General features: G+C 36.9%; 2 long non-coding RNA genes across 2 annotated transcripts in view; one reads left to right on the plus strand and one right to left on the minus strand.

The window, feature by feature from the left end:
- The first annotated feature begins 533 nt into the window (after positions 1 to 533).
- Positions 534 to 16,668, plus strand: LOC136032141 (uncharacterized). The gene is made up of 3 exons (XR_010618665.1): positions 534 to 638; positions 11,565 to 11,762; positions 14,552 to 16,668. It is a non-coding gene; the product is annotated as an uncharacterized LOC136032141 (long non-coding RNA).
- Positions 10,638 to 18,366, minus strand: part of LOC136032139 (uncharacterized) — a 171,088-nt gene continuing 163,359 nt past the window's right edge. Inside the window, exon 6 of the long non-coding RNA XR_010618663.1 lies at positions 10,638 to 11,267. This is a non-coding gene — a long non-coding RNA (uncharacterized LOC136032139). The remainder of the gene's footprint in view (positions 11,268 to 18,366) is intronic.

Below are 18,366 nucleotides of genomic sequence, written 5' to 3' on the forward strand. Positions count from 1 at the left end.
ATATTCGTGTCTAAAAATATCTTGTTCCCACGTAGGCATAAACACCAAATGCCAATTTAATTAATACGTGAAAATCGTTCTTTCCTTGTGTGAGAATTCGGATTCACAGGCGCTACAGATTTGCATTAACTACTGCAAATGCCACGTTTGCAATATTTTAGAATCGCCGCTAGCTCAAGAGTATACCATAATAGTATACTAGCGATTTACAAGAACCACTGCAAACGCTGCACTTGCAACGACGGCAACATTTCTTAACCGCCGTTATTACAACGAGATCAAACAGCGCTCCATTACTGTTTTGCAGATTTAAAGAAAACACTGCTTTAAATCGTCGTATGATCAATCGTAAGTCGATGGACCGTTGTAGAGTGGTCTAATTCTGGATTGATCTAAGACTTCAGCAGAAGATTGAGCATTTTTGCGAACTTAACATGCACTTAGAGGGTTTGGGCATGTCTAGAAATTCCCTTCCGATTTTTCAACAGATAGCGTGACGCCATCTACCGATTTTCTACCGAATTTTAGGCACGCCTTTCCGATTTTCGAAGCATGCGAAGTTGAAACACTGGTTATTTCAGTTTAGTTCAAAAATTTAAGTTTAACCGCCTATAGCAGACTTGTGTTGATGGTTTAAGGTCAGTTGGATAATTTTCTTGTTTTGTATTTTGGTTAAGCCTATGTTAGACTGATATGTGTCTGCTAGGTGTGGTGATATCAGAATTGTAACCAAATTTTCTTGTATTTATAGCCTACATATAGCCTAGAATTGCAATCATTTCCATTTTTGTTGATTAGATATTTGAAATTGCGAATCTGTAATAGTTTAGAAACAAATTTGGGCTATATATTTGCACATTAGGGGGGTGGGGGTAAAGCATAGCATATATTAAATACTAAAACTAACCAGTGCTGTATTTAATATATGCTACACTTTACACCCCCCCCCACTAATGTGCAAATACATAATAACTCCAAAATGGTGAGTTTGCAGTAGTTTTGCAAGAGAGAAAAGATTTTCAAAAGTCAAAATGCATGCCTGAAGAATTGTTCAGGCATTCATAGAACCCTCAATTGGTGCTCCTACAATTCCAGCATATGTTACCTCCTAAGGCATAGCTATTAGACCATTCAAGTATGCTGAACAAAATGGCTGCCTAAAAATTTAGAGCACACAATTTTGGAGAAATAGGTGGTATGAGAGGGAGGCTAATTGTCCTCCAGTCTTTTTGGTCACTTAAAAATGGCAATAGAAAATTACATTTCTATTAGAATGAACCCTCTCTCATTATTCTAGAACCATTGTTTCTAGAATAGACATTGCTCTCTAAAAATTTTGGAGAAAATGGGGCATAGAAGGGGACCAATCACCCTCCAATCTTTTTGGTCACTTAGAAAAGACACTAGAAAATTTAATTTCCACTAGAATGAGTTCTTTCCCATTATTCTAGAAATATTGGTTCAATACAATCCTCCCTGGGATGAACTGAAAAAAACTACAGATAAACACACATCTGGATCTTTCTTCTGAAAAAAATACAAAATTCCATATTTTAGCAGATAGGGCTTGAAACCTCTAAAGTAAGGTTCCCTTACTCACTAAATCTGAAGCTGTGATTTTCATTATGATTCTTTGTCTTTTAGCAAGTGTTTTCCTCCTTTTTCAAAAATCAGGCAAATGTTCTCAGGCTCATAGCATTTGAACACTAAATTTAGTGAATCTTGGGTATTTGGAATGAGCATGCTGATTCTTTTGATACATCTGTTGTATTGTATCAGACTAACAACACTTCTTGACTACTAAGGTCCCTGCATCAGCCCTGCAGTGCATTTCCGCAGCATGATCTCTGGGTCCTGTATTACCAAGCTAAGGTCAAACCCACTGCGCCACCACAGGACAAAAATTGCAATCAGTGGGATAATACATCTATTGGTATCAAAATTCCATTTTATAAAGAGTTATGGTTACTATTTGCAATCTTTTGAGATACCTCATTAAATCCAGGCCACTATAAATAAAGCACATAAGCAAGACAAGCAAACAAACAAAGTTACATCACATATTACTACATCCTCTTTCTCCCAAACTTTTGTTGGTAATCTTTACTTTCATTTTTTTGCACAACACTTTTAAGCAGGAGGGATTTGCTTGCACTCTTTTCACTACTATACATGAAAGAGGAAACATAAAAAAAGAAAAAATAGTAATAGAAGATCAAATCAACTTTAATTTGGAGGATAAAACTTCTGGGACAAATGGTATAGACACTTCTAGCTGGCCCTTGGCACAGCACTATCATAGGTTCAGGCAAGAGGAGGCTTCATTATCCTTCCTGCTTGCATTATAGTTGGGCAGAGGCTAGGTGGCATCTATAGTGTGGTGGATTTTCTGTGATCATAAGGAATAGGGATGTTTTCAGGTTCTCCATTCTTAAGGGGTTCAGTGTGGGTTATGAGGTGGTCTGACATGAACCCTATTTCTTTTTACAAACATACCCATTTAAGGTAATACCCAGTATGATGTGAGGGCAGCTGCCAATCTAACCTCTTGGGTGATCTCCCAGATGCTATCCCAATGTTTTTTTATGCCATACTGCATCATGCAAATGGAGTGGTCTCAGTAGCTTTTTGTGCTGTTTGTGATATCTTTTCTGCCATATCTGTGCTGCTTTGTGGTGCTAGATTAACTTAAAGGTAGATATAATCTTCTTGACCAGTTGCTGGGGCACATGGAATGATGGATCCCAGCTGGTGGCTCATCAGTGACTGTGAAGGAGTTGTGAATCCATCTACTGGAGTATTTCTGTATTCAAGAAGTCCTAGATAAGCATTGTCTCCCATTTCCCCAGCCTGTTTCATAATTTGCTTGCATGTCTGGATTTTCTTTTCTCCACAAGGACATTTGATTACTGGAAGTGAGGGCTTGAGGTCTGATGTTGGGTTCCCCAGCCCTCTGAATTTTTGGAATTCGGTCAAACTGCACTGAATAGTGTTGTCTGACGTGAAGGAAAATGGAATGCTGTGTCTGGCATAATGTGCTTTCTGTTTTGAGATGAACTTACTTCTAGTCATATCTTTCAGCTTGTCCTCTTAAAATACCATGCTGTGGTAGTCAACAAGGATCAAGTAGTTTGAAGCTTTCTAGGTGAATATTTCTGTAACATTCATCCTTTGACATTGTCCTTTCAGTGTCTGCATTGAGGCCTGGTTAGTAGATGATCATTCTTGCTTATTGTTTCATTTTTCTAATGCCCAAGTGGAAAATGGTAAATGGCTTAGTATTTCTGATCTCAGCTTTTCAGGTATGACAATTCTTTCTCCATTGAGGATGAGGCTGCAGTCAACTGTAAGTTTGTGTTGTATTGTTCAGTAGGCAAAGAGATCATTCCTTGAGAGCTTCTTTGGCTGAGCAAGTTTCTTTGTCAATTTGTGCTAGCTTTTCATCACTGACTAGCAGGAATCTCAAAAGCTGATGGACATAGATTCAAGCTCTTAATGTAATCCCTGATCAGTTTCTGGTAAATGTAGCCTAGACAGAGCATTGGAAACTGGAATATTAGTGCTAGGTTAGTAGGTGAGTGTCAGGTCATAGAGCTGGACCTTTAGCAGCATCCATTGATTTCTTCCTTGTGCTTTCTATAGGAGCTTGTAGACTATGTTCTCCAGAGGCTTCTGGCTGGCTGGGGCATTCACCTTTCTGCCATAAGGATAGTGGTGGAAGGGCTTACACCCAGACATAGTTGCATGTAACTTCTTCTCTGGTTGAGAGTACTTCTGCTCAGTCTTGTTTGGGGATATAGAGGCATAAGCAGTGAAATTGCCATTGGCTTTGGGATGAGGCATGATGGGTCAATGAAGATAGATTTGACACTGTTGCTTTTTTTAATCCACTGAGGCTTTCTTTGTATTTTTCTCCCCAGATGAACTCCTTCTGTTTTTGGTGCCTTGAAGTTCTTGGTTCCTTGAGTAGAGGTTTGGTATGTTCTTGGATAAAAAGTTTAGCATGCCAAGCAGAGTAGCTAGCTCCTTGTTTTTGGTTGGGACTGGCATTTTGTTGATGGCTCTGAACTTGTCAGGTTGCTATCAACTATTGCTGATGATATGTCCAAAGTATGGTACACTAGGGACATGGAATTTGAATTTTTCCTTGTTAAATCTGACACAGTGTAGTCTTGCTCTTTCTACGATAGCAAGGATGTGCTTGTTGTGCTCTTCAATTGTTGCTTCATAGATTAATTGGTCATCAACAATCACCACAAAACCTTCAAGACCTGCAAGTGTCTCTTCAGTTTTCCTTTGGAATTCATCTTGGGCTGATATTATCCCAAATGACATTTTTTTTTAGGAGATATCTGCCATGGACAGTGTTGAAGGTTGTCATAAAACTAGCTTCTGTGTCTAGAATGAGTGACCAATAGCCTAATCTTGCATCCATCTTCCTAAAACACTTGGCTCCATGTAATTTTGTAGTTCTGTCTTCCACTGTAGTTATGTGTGCATGATTGCTTTGTTCAGGTCAATGGGGTCAGGGTCAGTACAGATTCCCAGACTATGGTTCCATCCTTCCTTTCAACAGCTACCATTGAATTTGCCCATTCTATGGGTGTGATAACCTTTTTGGTGATGCCTTTTTGTTCCATTCAATTGAGCTCTTGTTTTAGTTTATCTCTAAGGGAAGCTGGAACCTTCCTAAATGGATGAGCTTTTGGGATGGCACATTTCTATCAGGCAGAAGCAGCATTCACCTTCAATTTTTCTGATGCCTTCAAAAACCTCTTTGAATTGTTCAGTAGTGTTGTTGATATTTGTCTCTTTGAGTTTGTTCACACTCAGGACCATTTTGACTAGATTCAGATCAATACTTGATCTGAACACTAGAATAGGAATACAATCTGTTTTGACTAAATAGAGCTCTAGCTATGATGGTACTTGGGACTGATGGCTGCCCATGACCCAACATTCTCCTCCAACTCGGATTCTGGATCTGCAGTAGCTTGTTAATTTTTGGGCTGTTTCTTGGATCTCTAGGCCATATGGTGTCAAAGTACTTAGCAAGAAGTATATTAACCTGAGCCCCAGTATCCAGTTTCAATTAAATTGAAGTTTGATTGTAGGTTCAGTGTCATACGTGCCTCATCTCTGCTGTTTGACTGGTCCACCATATGTAAAAACACTTCATCTTCCTGCTCAGAATCACCTCCACTTTTTGTAGCACCTGTCACAATGTCAACACCTTTTGCACTTTTGTACACTGTATCAAAGTGGTTGAGTTCGTTGAACTTAAGGCAGCTCTTTCTGTTAGCTGGACACATGTGGGCTGGAGAGTATGCTCCTCCACAGAAGTAACACTCCCTTCTTTTTTTCAGTTTTGTGTGTCATCTTGCTTAGGTGGCTGGTAGCATTTACTTTTCTGGATAGCATCAATTTATTTTTTCACAAGCAATTTCTTTCATTCAAATGTCTGCTACTGAGCCTGGGTTATTTTGTAGAGATGACACTTCTGCTTGACAATTAGTAGGGTAAGAGAGTCTCCTTCCATGAGAAAATGCTTTCTGATTCTCGTGTCCCTAGTGCCAATCACTATATGATCTCGTTGGGTTCAACATATGCTCATTGTTTTACCAGTCTCTTCAGAATTTTCTGTTATGATATTTTCTACACTCCTGTTTTCTAACTGTTCTCTTTTATGGAACCCAAATCAAATGGGGCAGTATATTCTCTGAATTTCGCTAAGGTATGGTTCAGTTTTGTTCTTTTCTTCATCCATGAATGTAAATGATTCAAAGATTTCACGTCCCTTGTCTCCTGTCCAGATTACAAGGTATGCACACATTGATTTTTCTGTCTCCTGATAGTGGTCCATCAAACATTAGATTGATGTTTTTCTCAAATCTCTTCAATTTGTGTGTCATGCATGGGCTGTTCTAGTTGATGGTTGGTTGGTTGTTCAACATCTGTGTTGAAGGCTATCTTGTTAACTGTGGTTACTTACAGGCTGATTAATTTGGTGAGGCTGATTGGTGGTCCCACTTCTGACATTGTGTAATGTTTTTGAGATAATACTTTATTAAACCAATAGACCTATAAATGAAGTGCAAAAGCAAGACAAGCAAGTAAACAATGTATCATCACATAATACTACACTGTTGAGCTGTGTTGCTCTTTACTTACGGTTTCTTACAATGAACTGTTTGATAAGACTGTGGGTTATCTTTAACTGCACATAGAATATTATTTCAGGTAATACTTTAACACTTAAAAGTTGTAACTATCTCTACTTTAATTAACTCTTGTCCTGGTATGATTTCTTAAGCCCAAGACACATTTGAAGTTTTTTTTTTACCAGTTGTTTGTTTTACAAAACATTTCTTAAAGGTGCACAGGATAGTATAGTAAAAGATACATTGGGCAGTAAAAAAAAACAACTTATAAAACAAAGATTTACAGCAGCTATGCAGCCGTCCATCATCACTACAATAAGCAGAGGGCGAAACAAATGATTGTTTATTTTGATGCTTGCACTGATGTGGAAGCAAAACTAGGGGGGCGAGCGAGCAAGATAGTTGAGAAGAATTTTTATTAGCGATAAAAGAAAATGATTATTGTTCTTAGGTGTGGCTCGTTGGTCTAGGGGTATGGTTTTCCTGTAAGGTGCCAGAGGTCTTGGGCTCCAATCCTAAACTACTACATTTTTTACATGACGAAGATTTGAAACTAGATACGTAATTGATATGGCGATCCCCGAAAGTTGACAGGCGTATCAGGGACCAGACTAGATTAAATTAGAAATAGTCGCTTCCCCAATTCGACCATCTGGGAATTTGGAAAAATTAGAAAAACTGAGGTATTTTCAACTTACGAATGGGTGATTGGATCTTAATAAAATTTGATATTAAGCAGGATTTCTGGTCTTAGAGCTCTTATTTTAAAATCTCGAGTGGATTCGGTGACATTGGGGGGAGTTGGAGGGGGAAACCAGCACTGTGGCAAGTTTGGTGCTTCTGGACGTGCTAGGACGATGGAAATTGGTAGGTGCGTCAGGAACCTACACAAATTGACTTGATTATAGTTGTTTCTCTGATTCGACCATCTGGGGGGGGCTGGGGGGAGGGGAAATCGTGAAAATTGAGGTATCTTTATTCTATGAATGAGTGATCAGATCTTAATGAAACTTGATATATAGAAATATTTCATGTCTCAGGTGCTCCATTTTCTATTCGGATCGGATCCGGGGACACTGGGGGGTGGAGGGGGAAGTGGAAATCTTAGAAAACGCTTAGAGTGGGGAGATCAGGATGAAACTTGATTGGAAGAATAAGCACAATTTCTAGATATGTGATTGACATAACTGGACCAGATCTGATCTCTTTGGGGGAGTTGGGTGGATTTCTAGTGCTTTGGTGATATTGAAAATAAGCACAGGTCCTAGATATGCTATTGACATAACCGGTCCGGATCCGCTCTCTTTGGGGGAGTTTGGGAGAAGGGGAGATATCCAGTGGCTTTCGCGAGTTCGTTGCTTCTGGACGAACAGTAAAATCGACATCTCTAGTACCGAGTCTAATTTTAGGTTTCGACCTCGTCACAAGTGCCATATGAGCTCTTGGCTCTTTTTTTTACTGCTGATGAATGAATGGGTCTGCAGAGTGTCTATGATAAAAATAAAAACTTAAATTGGAAATCATAACTGATTTTTTCCCCAGGACGGAAGAGGGCAATTGTAAAAAAAGCTAGATAATTTGACTAGGATGTATCCAGAAATTCAAAGAAGTTTGAAGTGCTGGGGATTGGACCCAAACTAGTCCTTGCCTTCAAAGCGAATCAAAGCCTATTTATCATAAATAAATAAAATGAATGTCAATCCAATATACGTCCCCTGAAATAGTAGTATTCTAACAAATTTTGAAATCATTCTCATTAAGAAAATTTTTGTCTTTTTGTTTTCAGAATAGCTTCTAGTTTAACCTCCCCCTCCCCAATGCCTGTAAAAGTAATTAATTCTTACAAATATAGAGGGATAGGAGCAAATTTGTCTTTTTTTAATTATTTTCAATGAGAATACAAAAAGTTTTATGACATGTTTATGATCTATTATGATATATCAAATTTATTATGATTGACTGATGTTGCAGCGATAGAATTTTTTGACCCAGTATGTCCATGCTTGAGTATCAACAGCAGAAAATAATTGGTAGAAAAACAACACTTCACAACGAAATTAATAATGGATGCAATTAACAATGATATTGCTTTCTTTGGCCTGCAGTGTATCTTGTAAAAATCATAACAACAACATTGTATCAAAACCTGTTTCTTAACTCATCAATGATCGAGACACCCTGTCCCAATCATTAGCATTAAATACAGATTGCTTTTTCGGAAGCCGGTTAGAAGAAGGGCCACAAACACTGATCAGAGCACTAAAAGATAAAGGAAAATGATCTGACGTAAAATTGGAATCACTAACAACAACTTCCGCGATAGTTACAGATGATGAAGACAAACATAGTCTAATTTAAATGTACTACCCGAATTATGGACGCAAGTAAAACTCATTCTTCAGTGCAACTACATAATCATCATTGAACAGACCAAAAATAATACTTGGGGAATCATAATCACCAGAAGAATTAAGTGGGTCGGTTAAATCGTGATTGGAGTCACCAGTTACAATACAGCATAAACCATGCTCTTTTATTTTTTGCAAACATTTAGATGAACGAACAGCACTAATGGCAAAAGTCTTTCAGATCGGTTGTCATGATAGTTTGTGGGCAGATAAACAGTTAGCACAACAAAATTCTGGATTCTATTTCCCAAAAAATCACTTGCTGAATTTCCAAAATAGATGAAGGAAAACATGACTTCGCAACGGTTGCTAGATCACCACAAGGCCGGCCACAAGACTGAGAGCAGGATGCAGTAATCAATAACACTATGATTAGTTGATAGTTCCAAAAAGTACAAGCTCAAAGTAGTTGCAAAGTGCTCCTGAATACACACCATGTCATATTTAGATAAAAAGTCCTTTAAAAACAAAGACCAATTAAGTAAAATTTCATTTAATTTCCATCAGACAATTGCTTAAGAGATGGAGGGTCCTTGGTTTATTTCTTCATTGTAACTTGAGTGGGTGGGTTTTAGACTCGTTTTGATAGGAGTTTACAATATTTATCGCCTTATTAGCCAGACACCTTGCACTGCAGCATATATGGCCTTTCGTTTTGTACAATGTGCAGAATATATCTTTCATGCATCTATTATCCTTCATGGAGGTATGGTCAGAAGCACTGCAACGATCACAAATAGGCGTCAGTATGCAGTCGGTCGATTTGTGACCAACTCCATGACAGGTAAAAAACCTTTCTGGGAGGAACTTTACCTCTTCTGCAGACAGCTTCTCATAGCTGACCCGAACTGATACCGCAAGTAAATCTTCGAGATCCTCCCTGGTCCCAAAATATAGCTTAAACACTTTGGAACGCTCAAAGTTGCCGATTTCCATTGCCCTTGATGCACTTGGAACAAGGGATTCTACATCAGTATGAGTCTTGTTAGGTGGAACCTGCTTCAGGACTGCAATAAACAGTTTCTCTTTGAGCATAGAAGCAACCTCATGCTTGCTAGCTTTTATTTTCTCAGCAGATGATTTAGGTTTGACATACAATCTTCAGTCAAGTTTCAACTTTCTTAGCTCACTTATTTCCGCTGAGTCGTGACAAACGCTGTCCAAAAGCTGCTCAAGAGCATCAGGGTTATCGAGAGATGTTGGCGTTTTTAGAACAACAGCATAAGATGACTGAGGATTTATAGCTACTTAATTAGCAAGGCCTGGGGCTCTACTCCTCGAGGGACAGCCTAGGCCCGCACTTTAGCTGTAGACACAAAATTCTTGAATCCTAGGCATAAATCGCTTGCCTTTCGAGGTAGCATAGCGCTTGCCTTACCAACAAATGTAGGGATTTCATCTGGTTCATATATAACGAACTTTAGTAGGGTCACTGAATTCTTATCACAACAGTCAAGAACTTTGAAAATGTCAGCAACTTTCTGCATCTCGGTTTGCCGAGTAGCGCCTTGCCATAGACCAAAAAAGGTTTTTTCGCTTCGTTTACCAGATCTTCTGGTAATCGCAACCATTTTTAATGATACCGATGTTGGTATTTCCTTTTGATTTCGCTCTTACGGCAAAATTCATCACAGCATTCTGTACTAGTCCATCTGGCAGCATCCTGGGACGAACCCCAATAGACAAGGGAAGCGTCAGCCCCCGTCCCACGGGATCCTCGCAGTTTGAGGGAGACTCTCCCGCCAGGTACAACAGCACTTGCGACAGGGGACCGCTCCTCTTCTGCTTGTCAATCAGGGTTACTTAAAAAATGGCTTTGCACACTTAAATTGAAACCAGCACAAATCTATTTTACAAAATATGAACAAATGTCCAGAAACTAGGTCAGTAGATGACAACATATTTAATCCATATGAAAATGTTTTGAAAGAATGATCACACAATTAACACTGGTCGCTGAGTGTTGAGTGTAACAATTAACTTTTGTTGAGTGTAAAGGGAATTGATATCGCGTGATAGTTGATGAATCTTTTTTTTTTTTCGTTTATATCCGGGAAAGTTTTTTTTTTGTGAGAAAATAGATGCTCGTATATATAAAATGAAGTGTGTGTATGTGTTAGAATAGAAACCTTTTACTTTCAAAACAAAACTGGGTGATCGAATCGGTTTAGGGATTGGATTTTTTTTTTTCATTGCTTCTTTAAAGTTCCGTTTTGTCACTCTGAACCTTATTAATTTTCTCGTGCTACTACAAACTAAGAAAACAATAAGGTTTTTTAGGAGAGAATTATCACCTAAAGAAAGGTCAGATCGTTCTGTTTTTCGTCTAAGAAAGACTTATATATTACGTAGAATTCCATCTAAATTGTATACTTTTATTTATCACCTCTGAAATTGACGTGTTCTCTAAAAAACTGAATATTTTTTACTATTTATATTCAGGAACAAAAGAATGACTTGGGGGGGGGGCTTTCCTCTTGAAAATTGACGCTTTCAGCATAATGGCTGTGTGGTAACGAGCATGATTAGCTGATAATACTGAAGTAGCAGTAGAGTAAAAGATACTAGTTGATACGAGTTGGGTCCGTGAGCTTCAGCTTGTGCTTGCGAACCACCCTTGTCATGTTCGCTCCATCTATGAATCCTTGCCATGTTCCATTTGTGGCTAACAATTGTTGTCACGAACTTTTGTTCATGCCTGGAAGGACCAATAATTTAATTTAAGTTGTGCATAGGTGGCAATGTGTATGCAACTAAAGTAAGCTTTAAACGTAAAAGCTTGGTGGGATAATGTGTTAAATTCACGCTTTTATTTTTCGTATTTTGAAGAGCAGTACTATAAGTTCACCAACGTTTGCTTCTATTTACTTTTTATTTTCAGTTTACTGTATGACCGCTGGAAGACATTTTTTTCATGAAATTCAAGCTTCTTTTTTGGCTCGTGGTACGTTTCTCATTAAAAAAGAAATTTGTTATTTTTTTTTCCTTTTTTTAGGACCAAGTTGAACACGGAACTAACGTAAAGCCTGGTTTGTCCTCCACTCCAGCTGTTGAAGTTTCAAATGAAACTTTTGACAAAGAAGAGGAAGATAAAGAAAACTCTTTTGGTGATGACAAAGAAAATGAGGTTTCTACGACTGAATCAATGGCTGAACTTAGTTACCTCCTTAAACCAGGGCTTTGGTTTGATCAGGTATAATTATTTTGTTTTTCTTTTTTTAATCAAAGATTCATATGTTCAGGCTTGTTAAATTTTTTCCATCAATGGTTTTGAATTGAAATGTAGGTTTTTGAAATGGACATTTTCACAAGTGTTCAGTCGCTGAATTTGATTTCTCATACCAAATCTTTATTGAAGTTTAAGGACCTACAAAAATATGAACTTGGTTCAGGTTAACTAAAACCAAATAATAAAAATTGTTATTGTGAAACATTATTCGTCAAAAATCCGATATGTAAAAAAGAGAGCTCTTGAGGCTGTACGTTGACCTAGTCCAAGTGACGAGAGATCAAAAATTTTCGCGGAGGATGAACTCAGAGGAGGATATATTTTAAAATTAAAAAGACTTTTTGTTTAACAGTTTGGATAATTTACTTTAACTTGCTTTTAGTTCCAAAATTGCTTTCGTTCTAAGATTTGCATGTCACTAGGGACCAAGAAATAGGCTGAATTAGAAAGAATACGTTTAATGTATCGAAAGGTATTAATACAGCAGCAAAATTGTAATGATCTGATTTAGAACAAAATTTAAGGCCTTGTCGTTAAACACTAAGCAGAGCATTACTGATCGGGTTGTCAAAGCCGCATTTACAAGGCAAGGAAAAATTGACTGAATGGGCCTCGGGCAGCCGAAGTAAAAAGAATCTTAAATAGTTCAGATTTTAATGAGCTCTAGAATAAGGATAAAGAAATGGTGCCTAAGATAGGAGGAATACTTACGGGGATGAAAACAGTTTTAAGCAATCAACATTTGTAAAATACCTGTGATATTGACGATTCAACATCCTTGTAGCTTTATCGTAGTGATAATGAAATCAAGATATATGAAAAAGATTTAAGATAGTTTATGGCATTACGTACTACCTCTCTCCCGATAGAGGACAGAGGAAACATCGGAGAAGGATTCGTCCTAGTGAAGGTTTTTCTATGTGTCCAAGGCGTAAGATCAAGAGGTAACATTTTAAAAGGCAACAGATCAAAAAGTAACAAGTTGTGCACTATCCCCATCGTTTATATTTAGTATTTATTTTTAGGAAACTTGTTTGATCTTTGCTGTTTAAATGACCAAGTGCTTTCAAGTGAGACTGTTGAGAGGAGTGTTGATTTAAATCAAAACATATCATAGGCATATAGGTTTTCAAAAAGGAAAAATTCAAGAATGACTGAGGGTACTAAGTTGGAACTTTAAGGGGATGATGGGGGACGAAGATCAATTGACCCAGGGAATGTTGGGGGAGATGTTGAACTAACCAAAAGGCATTATATTTAGAGCTTTGGATTTTTGGAATGGTTTACCAACTAGCATTAGGGAGGCCGAACACACTAGTTTCTTTAAAAAGGGTTAGAAGAAGTATTATTTAAATGAAGAAATATGGTGTATTCATTTTTACTAAAAAAAAAAAGATATGAAGAAAAACAGGGCATTTTTGTTTTAATTGATATAGTAATACGTTGAGAGTCAAAGGGTTGCAGCCGTCTATTAGCTGCCACATTGTGCCTTCCCTGCCCTCGGCGATTGTTGTGTTTTTATGTTTATTGTATGTGTTTCGTAAACAAAATAGTCAGTAGTCAAGCAGTTGGTGGTGACGAACTGTAGTAAGGAGCGACCCGGCTCAATGGTAACCCAAACTCTAAAAAACCGAATTTTGATGCCATTAGGTCCACCTAATGGATATTTAGTAAGGACTGAAGGAATTGATGTCTGAGTACTCAGCTGTACACGGTGGAAATGCTAATTTCGTCGACAATATATTAAGTGATGTGAATGTTGGGATTATTTGACGGATAGATTGGTATTATAGGACAGGTTTTAGGATCCCTAGATTATTGTAAGATATTTTATAGGGCATGTTTTTATCTTCTAAAGCGACATTTTCATATGTTGTAAGTCTTGTTTTCGGCATAACGTGAATATTTCCTTGTATTTTTGGGGCTATTCTTGTTTGTTCTTTTTTGGTAGCAATAGCCCATTGCATGTGTATACGAAAATAAGTTTCTATCTATACAGGTTGTTGACCTTCAAAAGTAGAGTAGAAAACGCGCCTTTAATGCTTAGGTGGATTAATCTAAGAATTATTTTTTGTATCTAATGATAATCTTGCGCAAAGACTGGTTTACCAAATTAGCTATAAGAACAACAATATTTTGACTTAATCTTATCAGAGAAACTCCATTTAGTTATGTGTTGTATTTGATTTCAGTTCAATTGCAATCCCGACACCCCCCATGCACAAACATACAAATCTAGCTAGTGTTTTAATGTTAAGCTTAAAGCTGATTCATTTTGGCTTGCATCTTTGATTTTTTATTGCCCATCAATAATTTGTTCATAATTAAAATCTAAAAAAAAACGATATAAGCGCATATATTGGTCCGGGTTTTTATTTTGGTGTGGGAGGGGGTCGAAATTTTCTGCAATGTTTTGTACATCGCTCTTTAAACTAAAAGGTGTAGACTTAATTCACATTCTTTTGGAATTTAATTGTTCGTCATCGAAATTTGTCTATTGTTAACCTTTGTAGAATCACATTTCCATTAAAGTAGATAGGGGAGACCTGGCAAGATTGAGGCATAAACTATTTCAATACCTCAAGGTCAATGTACTCTGTCCACTAATCCAAGTGTTTTATTTTTAATGTTGATTTGATAAGCAAACTATGCGGGGGAAAAGAGGTATATTTACTTCCCATCTAGGACTGAAAATTAAATTGAGCTGGGCCCAATTTATATCGAAGTTATGATTTATCCTCTTTTTTATTCAGAGAGCAGATACCTCAGCAGTTACATATGTGCCTTCACCAATGAGTTCCCCAGTTAAGGAGGTAGAAAGACGTAAAAGTGGACGTCAATCAAGTATTCACAGTGTAAGGCGCTCTTCTAGGATTAGTTTGTTGCCTGGTATGAAGGAACGTCTCTCCCCTATCCAGACCACTGAAGGAGAAGATTTAATTCACTTTTGAATTGTAAAAATTATTTTTAACACTGTATATCTGAGAAATCTGTCTTTGTGATTTTATAAGGATTTGTGACTGTTTCTTTTTTTGCGTGTTCGATTGTTACTTTTACTTATGTAAGTCTCGGCTCAGTGGAACACAATCCCCCAGTGTGTAAAAACAGTTGACGTGCTAGAGAAACCTTTACTCTTTAAAGTACAATAAAGGGCTAGATGACCTTTTCTGGTCCTGTTGTATCATTCATGCAGATCGTTTCTTACTTGAATGTCTCTACATTTAAAAAGATGGCGCAATAGCTTTGTCATTCCTCATGCTTCATCATTGTTTTGTCATTTTTCCAACAAATGGTGAAATTAAAGAGTGTTGTAGTACGTTGGAAATCAGAATAAAATCGTCAATAGAGGGAACAACCGTAGAATGATAAATAAATGAATGATATTTTACACAAGTATAAAGACAGGAAGAAGAAATGGTGGGACAATTTTTTTACTTGATAAAAAACGGTCGGAAATTATATTTCACCAAGTCAAACAGGGCTTTTAAGAGCTAATGCTTAAAATATTCTCAATCTAAATGCCCGCTCCTTATCCTAGATTTCGCAGATTCATTTTTTGGTATTCCCATTACAGAAAAAAAAAACGAAAAAGTACCCCCTCTTCCCATTACATTCTGAAAAACAATTTTTCTGAATAATTTTTCCTTCCCTCCCCAGTGCATTTTCATGAGATGGTGCCATTACTTTTAGAGCGGACTTTATACTATTCTCATATGCTTACATTCTAGCAATTACATTACAACTCACAAAATATGTCTAAAGTGAGATAAGAAACAGCTATTGCAAAGGAAACGGATTTAAATATATCATCGTATTTGAGGTTAATTTTAGGACTTAACAAAGGGGCGATAAACATAAATGATTTTTCAGGATGAAAGCTAATATCCGCGTCCCTCTTCTACTTCTTCTTTTTACAATTAAATGTATAACGCGAATTTCTGAACGAAAAACTTCCGTATGTAGAAAAGTACATTCAGTTTTTTTTACACCTAAAACTTCGTAAAATAATTAAGCAAAAAATATCGTCTTTAAAAAAATTATACTTCATTTTATAGCTTAGTATTCAAACATGTACGAGAAAATCCCTAAAAGCAATTAAATTCTATCTTGTTCTTTTTTTCACCTGTATGCGTACGTTTTATAGACAAGTAAGCTGAAATTTACGCCTAGTATGAAGTTGGCTGAGGAAAAAAGTCCTAATTTCTTGGCTCAAAAACTGAAATATAAAACTTTTCGGTTACTCTGATTCTTAAACGAAAAACGGGTTAAACTTTTAATAAGAAAGTGAGTTTTACGAGAAAAAAAAACGCCTTTTGTGCAATGATGAATGAAAGGTCGTTAGATATTCCAACGTGCATCAATTATGCGGAGGAAACTCTTTTTTCTTCTTTTCTAGCAAAGTTCAGTGTCCTATTAAAAGTTTAATCCGCTTTTCAAACCTTTCATTTTGTCTCAGTTATAAATAAACTGTCTTTTACAGCTCAAGAGACTGTTGTACCATTTTGTCTCGACTTACCATTGTAAGTAAGATGCGCCTTGATGATTGTAAATTCTTCATTCATTTTACCGAAAAATTTTAAGTACTGAGGGAGTTTTAAAGGATAGTTACTTTGTTTTCTTAAATATGTGTATTTGTTCTAAATGTATATTGCGAAAAAAACGGAGGAAATTCTTTCTTAATTCCGTGTATAAGCATAAAATTGCACAGAAAGGTTTTTTTAAAAGTTTTAATTGAGAGGAAGTGAAAGGTTGGCTGATAATCTAATAAAGTTTGTTCAGTTTCATTGGAGTGTGTTTTAAACCTTTTATGTTCGTTTTACTATGGAATTTTAGACATGTGTGCCAAAATAAATTTTACGTATTGTTCCGATTTGTTTTCTCTTGCTCTTAATCAGTTTTTAAGGCATGGTCAAGGTTATAAAGAGTAGGTAAACCAGGCCGCATCCAGGGGGGTTTGGAGGTTTGAAACCCCTCCCCGCGAAATTAGACCGACTCGAAAATTTAAAAATGAATATAAAAAAAATTCGTTTTTTAAAGTTTGTTGTGGACAAACTCTCAACCCCCCCCCCCCAAAAAAAAAGAAAAAAAAATCACAACCGAGGACTATACGGCTCTAAGGTTCCTCCCATATTTCAAGGCTTCTATTATTTTTTACACATAATTCATAAATTTTCATTTTGTTTGTTTTTTATTCAGTTATTTTCTAGCGATTCTATTCCAATAAAAATAAGCTCTTTCTCAGCCTGCCAATTTGGCTAACAAATAAGTTTTAAAATCGGGCTCGTCATCAGATCGTACTGATGATCGCTGTATATGTGATAAAAATATCCGCACTTTTGTACCTGTTTATTCACTGTCTAAATAAATAGATCCATCCCTATTTGAAAATTTATTTGTTCGTCATAGAATGGCAGTGTGGTCTGAGAAAAGCATCGCGAATAATATTTTTTTAGAAATACTATCTTAAGGTGTTACGTTGAAAGTATATTAATTTGGCTAAATTATGCAAGGTAAACTGAAGAGAATCTAGTGTTGGCGGTTTTGCACGGCTATAAAAGGCATTAAGAAACTACTAGCACGGCAAAAAAAGGTCATTGATAAAATTGCCGGGGATCTGGGTGATGTAGCCAGACGACCTAATAGTAAAATATTGTACTGGCTTGCTAATAAATTTAGAGGGAGTAGTCAACCTGGGTTTGTCCCAGTTAAAGGTAGGGACGGGGACACAACTAATTATAAGTAAAGAGACATGAGCAGAATATTTTGAGAATATGTTAAAACGTGATAGAGTGTAGGAGATATAGAGTAAAGTGAAAAAGTTGGTTGACACTTTGGATGTGAAGAAAGAATTCTTTTCTTACAAAGAATTAATGACAGTACTAAAAGGATTAAAAAACGATTTTAAATATGGTGGTTGTGAGGTTACAGATGGTCTCTAAATATTGTGAATATCATTTTCGAAAAAGGGGAAGTATCTAGAGATTTTCGGAAAACACTAATTAAACCCCTCCGTGAGAAAGGTGATAAGAATGAGCGTGGTAATTATAGAGGTAGAGAGGCAAATTACTTAGTATGGTTACACATTTTAGAATTAGAGATGTAGATAAAGTTTTAAGAGAAGAACAACGTGGTTTTAGGAATGGTGTAAGACGCCTCCAGAAGATGTTCACTCTTAGATTAATAATTGAGTACCAGATGCTTTGGCAAGAACCTCCGCCAAGCTAAAAAAAAAGAAAAGAGATGGAAAACTAGCTTTTGAAGTAAACTCAAGCAGTGTCCACTGAAGACGGCTTGGCGGAGGTCCTTGCTGAAATATCTTCTTTTGCCCTCTTCACTTCTTTTCTGTCCACTGGCTGATATTACCCTCGTTTTATTGATTATCTAACTATATCATCTTTTTATACGTCGTGACGAATTCTTGGACGATAATTTTTCGACGAAAAACATGATGGTCCACTCATATTAACGTAAATTTTAGAGGATATGAAATGGACAGAATTGACCAAGAAAAAACTTGAATTTGTTCAACGTGTTATACTTCTTCAGGTGCAGAGTGCGTATGCCCACT

Source organism: Artemia franciscana, chromosome 10, assembly GCF_032884065.1.
Source record: "Artemia franciscana chromosome 10, ASM3288406v1, whole genome shotgun sequence".
Classification (NCBI taxonomy): domain Eukaryota; kingdom Metazoa; phylum Arthropoda; class Branchiopoda; order Anostraca; family Artemiidae; genus Artemia; species Artemia franciscana.